Source organism: Taudactylus pleione, unplaced genomic scaffold (assembly GCF_031769625.1).
Source record: "Taudactylus pleione unplaced genomic scaffold, aTauple2 ptg000370l, whole genome shotgun sequence".
Classification (NCBI taxonomy): Eukaryota; Metazoa; Chordata; class Amphibia; order Anura; family Myobatrachidae; genus Taudactylus; species Taudactylus pleione.
Window position 1 is genome coordinate 4,128,800 of NW_028284771.1, and position 6,346 is coordinate 4,135,145.

The 6,346-nt window shown below is 50.2% G+C and overlaps 1 long non-coding RNA gene across 1 annotated transcript; it reads right to left on the reverse strand.

The window, feature by feature from the left end:
• Positions 1–297: 297 nt before the first annotated feature.
• On the reverse strand, positions 298–6,069 carry LOC148508354 (uncharacterized). The gene is made up of 3 exons (XR_015869592.1): positions 5,324–6,069; positions 1,565–1,613; positions 298–520 (listed from the first exon to the last, which is right to left on the reverse strand). It is a non-coding gene; the product is annotated as an uncharacterized LOC148508354 (long non-coding RNA).
• Between the last annotated feature and the right edge of the window lie 277 nt (positions 6,070–6,346).

Sequence of the window (6,346 nt, forward strand, 5' to 3'; positions counted from 1 at the left end):
GAGGGGTTTCCCAATTGATTTTAAAGCAAGTGTGTCCAGTCCATGAAGAGTGCATAATCAGCATTTAACCAGCTATAATATATATAATTTGAAGGTATGTAATAATTAGCATTTTTAAAAGGTATTCCTTTTTATTTCAGATGTAGGCTCCATTCCAGATCATTTGAGCAAGTTTGGGAATTGGGAGGGGGGGGGGTGTTAGAGACTTCTCCTCTGCTGCTCCTCTGTCTCTTCGCAGCATGTCTTCAAGCTGAGCCTGTGTAACAGCCCAAATATTTACTTATCACTTAGTGGAATAGTGGACAAAAGGTTTGTTATAACAGTACAATCCCACTTAACTTAAAAGTTGCCTTTATTCACAAGATACTCTCCAGTTCGATAATTATTCAACAATATATCATAACAATAACACTTAATATTCAGACAATTATAATATTAATAGACACATCTGTAACATTCCTATATGTTTTATTTTACAGGAACGCAACTTCTTTGCTGAATAGCGGGATCAACTGGAGCACTGTGAAAGGTAAGAACATCTTTTTGAACATCAAGTTTAAGATTAAAATTAGCATTTATAAAAGTGTTACTAAATTCCTTAAACTAATAATAACAACTCCCTGCTGGCCAGCAATATCATAAATCAGTTTATATGACTCAGTTCGGGATTAACCACACTGTCGGTGCACTGAATGTTGCCCGGATTGCTGGAGCTTGAACGCAATAGTGAATAGCTACAACTGAGAAAAGTATCCCTGTATTTGGTGGAAGTAATATTTATGGCAACTTAAATATTGTCCTGCCTGTGGTACACTTTGGCTGTTACTTGCCCTCAGGAGCGGCTCTAGGCACGAGCAAGCCAGGCCGTCGCTCCGCCACTGTATCCGGCGGGCGCAAGAAACGCCCACCCTCCCTCCTGGCGCTATAGTGAATATGTAAGCTCAGGGGGAGGGAGCAGAGGAGGGAAGGGGCGGCAACACAGGACGGCGCTGGGCGCAGCAAAGCCTAGCGCTGGCCCTGCTTGCACTGTTAAAATCCTTGAGCTGCTTTGTTATCACTTAAATGGCTACAATAAGTAAAGTTTATATATTGTAACAAGGGGGTAAATTTACTAAAGTGAGAGTTTTTAGAAGTGGAGATGTTGCCCATAGCAACCAATCAGACTCTACTTAACATTTAACTAGCTCATTCTAGAAGTTAATAACTAGAATCTGATTGGTTGCTATGGGCAAAATCTCCACTTCTAAAAACTCTCAAATTTACCCCTAGGTGTCAGCTCAGTTTTACTTGATTGAAATTCCTGGGGTTATAATGGTAGCTGTATCTGACATCAATTCAACAGATGATTACTGCAACTAATGTAACTATGCTGTTACTGTCAATCTCTTCTGAGTATCAACACTGAGTCCTGTAGGTTAGTCTCTGACTGTGTCCTATTGCTTTAACTGACTGGCCAGAGCCGGCCCTAGCCAATTTGGTGCCCCCTCGCAGATAATCCCACCACACTACACTCTACAGACACTCTCCCCCACCTCTTAATACATGATACTCAGTTTTCACCTACCTCTTAGGTGTCTCTTTCTTTTCTTATTTTCTCTTCTTTCTTTAGGAGTCTGGCAGAGGACATAAAATTATGATTCATTTGCCCCCATTTTGACATATTAGTTACATCTCTCTCTCTCTCTCTCTATATATCTACATGTACACACACACCCAAACACATATATATATATATATATATATATATACAGCACACACACTGATCCAGTTGCTGCCCACCTCACAGCACCACATACTACCCTTTCACTGCCCGCCTCACAGAACAGCACCCTTCTCAACACAGCCACCCTGACCTCATCCAGTACCCCTTTCCCAGCACAGAACCCCTGGCTTCATCTAGCACCCCACATCCAGAACAGCACCCCTGGCCTCATTATGCACCCCTTATCAAGCAGTCAGAACCCCTCATTCAGCATGGTAATGGATAGATCCCCTTCAGTATTTGTACCCTGATGTCATCAGTTACTGTCCAAAGTCATTCCCTACTATCCACGTGGACATAAAGGGGTAATATAAACCTGTGGTGAGCAAAGCAAGCCTGCAAGTGGACAAATTTCTTCTTTTTGTAGACTGTATGGGCATGGAACTTCCGCCCTCACTGCATGTCACTTCCAGGTACAAATATTGAAGAGGATCTATACTCTACCCATTCAGCACAGCCCCCCTGTGCTCATTATGCACCCCTTTCCCAGCACAGCACCCGTCAGTCATTCAGCACAGTCAGCATCCCTGGCCAGGATGGCCTCTATGCACCCCTTTCCTAGCAGAGACATCACCTCTCAGTTATCTAACAGCACCCCTCTACCAGCTGAGAGCTCAGCTGACTTACTTAGGGTCCCATTATCAATGATGCACAACCCCTATAGCGCTCACTAAAAGGGTTATGTAATTCTTTCTGTATTTAAGAAACAGCAGTAAGCTAAGATTACTGCTGATTGTCACAGCATTGTTCTTGCCATCTTTAGACGGTGAGAGCGATGCGGTCCCCATTGCCGGCAACAGGGATCCAGCGCTGCCTTTCCGGCTTCAGTGAAGACTTCCAGGCACTACCGGGTCCCCTCTGGGTTAAGTGGCATGCACATGCGCAGACGGACTGTCGCGCATGCGCATTACACAGAAGCCCATCGCTGGCAGCATTAGGCTGCCAGCAGCTGAGCGGAGGATGTGGCCGACAAGGACGACTTTGCTGCAACACGCCGGAGTGGCATTTTCATTTGTGTCACTGCCACTCTAAATAAAAAAATGCTTCTGGTGTTTAGCTCTGTTAATAAATGGGGCCCTTATGCCAGCTACACACTAGATGTTATGTCGTACGATCTGGCAGATCGAACAACATTTGTCCACATCGGCCAGTGTGTACCCGCTATATCACTGAAGATTGTGCACACCAGCAGAATCATCCGTTAGACATGCATGGAGGTCCGACGGGTGATATCGTCAGCGGGGGCTATGCTGCGGAATGCAGCATGGCCCCCGCCATCGCTCCCGGCATCGGCAAGTGTGTATGCGTTTGCCGATACTAGGATCCTTGCCGGGTCCGGCTGTTGCGATATCACACTGGGTACACATCGTTAAGTGTGTACCCAGCTTTAGACTCACTCTCTTCAGGGCCAAGGAGGCAGTCGCGCCCACCCTGCTTGTTTTTCCAGCCTCTGGCCTGTCCCTGCTGGACTTGGTGGGTGCTGGGCTATGGATGGAGGCGGAGCCGTGAGATGTGAGGAGTGGCTGTGGTTGCATGCCTTCTCATGTCCATTTTACTTGGCGCAGCCCAGTGGTGGCCTCACAGCACATACGGTATCAGTAGCGCCATTTAATGCAGAGTGCAATGCAGAGGCACCATATAATGCAGAGAGTTGCAATGAGGGCCATATAATTCAGAGAGTGTCACAGTGAGCGCCATATAATATAGAGAGCTCCGCAGTGAGCGCCGTATAACGCAGAGTTGCAATGAGTGCCATATAACGCAGAGTGTCACAGTGAGCGGCATATAATATAGAGAGCATCGCAGTGAGCGCCATATAACGCAGAGAGTTGCAATGAGGGCCATATAACGCAGAGAGTATCACAGTGAGCGGCATATAATATAGAGAGCGTCGCAGTGAGTGCCATATTACGCAGAGTTGCAATGAGGGTCATATAACGCAGAGAGTGTCACAGTGAGCGTCGCAGTGAGCGCTATATAACGCAGAGAGACCCGCAGTGAGAGCCATATAACAGAGAACATCACTGACCCTTATATAACTTATAGCACAGATAATATGAACACACACCTCACACACACATACACATACACACAGGGCCGGATTAAGGCTTGTGGGGGCCCAAAGGGAACTAGGTTGCGGGGGCCCCCTTCAAGCCACATAGCGCTGAGCCCAGCCCAGCTGTGCCCCCAGTAGCAGTCCCCCCAGGAGTACCCCTAGTAGTGATCCCCCCTCTATACAGTGTCCCCTAGTAGTGGTCCCAGCAGTGTGTGGTGCCCCCAGTAGTACTCCCAGCAGTGCCCTTAGGAGTAGTCCGTCCCTCCCCCCCCAGCAGTACCCTTAGAAATAGTCCCCCCCCAACAGTGCCCTTAGGAATAGTCCCCCCCCCAGCAGTGCCCTTAGGAATAGTCACTCACCCCCCCCAGCAATGCCCTTAGGTATAGTCACTCACCCCCCCAGCAATGCCCTTAGGAATAGTTACTCACCCCCCCCCCAGCAATGCCCTTAGGAATAGCCACTCACCCCCCCCCCAGCAATGCCCTTAGGAATAGTCACTCACCCCCCGCCAGCAATGCCCTTGGGAATAGTCACTCACCCCCCCAAGCAATGCCCTTAGGAATAGTCACTCACCCCCCCCAGCAATGCCCTTAGGAATAGTCACTCACCGCCCCCCCCCACCCCACAGACACACACAGGAAAAGAAACAATCTCCACTTACCTTAATCCCCGTTCCGGCATCTGCTCCTCCATCCAGCGTCCTCCCGGGCCGGCCCTCTCTGCATGATGGGAGAGACGTCGACGTCTCTCCCATCAGCCACTGCGGGAGCCAGAAGACGGACGCTCCGGCAGTGGGCCGCGGCGCAGCAGCCGATGAGAGTCTGTCTGACTCTCATCGGCTGCTAAAACAAACACACAGCTGCCGGCGCCGGCGGCTGTGTGTTTGTGCTGTGTAGTGCGGACGGCACTTATGTGCCGTCCGCACTACCGCCCTGCCCCAAGCTGATGTAGCAGCACTGACCGTGCTGCTGCATGCAGCTGCAGAGCTCCCTCCTCCCGGGAACAGGTGCCACCGGCACCTGTTCTTGGCAGGGTCACATTGACCCTGTGTGGGGGCCCTCTGTGTGTGGGGGCCCAGGGACGACCGCCCCTGTCGCCCCCCCCCCCTTAATCCGGCCCTGCATACACATAGAATGAATACACTCCCTACCCCACACACACTACATTAATACACCCCCCCCACATTACTACATTAATACACCCACCACACTACATTAATACACCCCACACACTACATTAATACACCCCCCCACATTACTACACCCCCCACACTACATTAATATACCCCACACACACACTACATGAATACACCCCCCACACTACATTAATACACCCCTCACACACACATTACATAAATACACCCCTCTGACACACACACTACTACATTAATATACCACCCCACCACAGACATTAAAACACACTCCAACCTCCCTCCCCCCCAGAAATAAGAAAACAATACACACCTGCCCATTGCATACAGATACCACCCCTAAACTGGCACTTACCTGTCCTGGAAGAGGATGTGTGGTCCCTGCTGGGGCTGGTCTCCATGGCACATGATGAAAGGAGAGGAGAGGCTGTGACACAGTGACAGTCGGGCTAGACTGGAAAGGAAGGGGTGGGGACCCGTTGTTAGGGGGCGGAGTCTCAGGCAGGGAAAGGAGGGTGCAGGTAGAATAGACAGAGGAGGGGGCGGGGACTCGGTGGAGGGGCTGTGTCTTAGGCAGTCTAGTGACATCCTGATCATGTACAGTGAAAGTAAGTAGCCCCCCCCTCTCCTCCTCCTTCCTCTGTACTGCCCCCGGCAGCGCAGAGAGGGTACTGTAATAATGAGTCAGTGTGACTCATTATTAGTACTGATGGCTCCAGGCTCTGCTGACGAGCGGCTGGATGCCCCTAAGGCATTGCAAATGCCCTAGGCATTGGTCTGTAATGCCTATACCTAGGGCCAGCTCTGTGACTGGCTGTATAGATGAGGCTAACGATATACTGCAGCTGATGACTACTTAAAGTCTCCTCAATTTATAAGAACTGATATGGCAGAAAACATCCTCATTACATTGGTAGGGGTAAATAAGTCTTTGAAGGCTATGGCAATTATTTAGTGAGCCGGGTATAAAGGCTATCTAACGGAGGTTTGAGGGAAGTGATCTCTGGTCCTGTCACATCTCCGCTCTCTCTCTCTCTCTCCAGAACCGCTGCCAGATCATTCATCCGCTCAGGTAAGCGGTCAGGGTGCAGGTCCGGCGCTCCACAACAGTGGTGGCTCCTACTCTCTGCTGCTGCCATTGAAAACGTCAGGGTCACTCACTGGCTCCTGCCTCCTCCTGGCAGGGTCCCGGCGCCTGCACAATCAATCTGTCAGGCGCCGGGACCGGCACATGCGCACTAGCGGCAGGGAGCTGCCATGTCTCCACCGGCTTCCAAAGGGCTGCATTGTCTGCAGCCCCAAGAAGCCAGTTAGGGCTGGTGGAAAGGCCTCCAGGAAGCCACTCTCTGCTAATAGCAGCCAGACTGGCAGCCCCAGG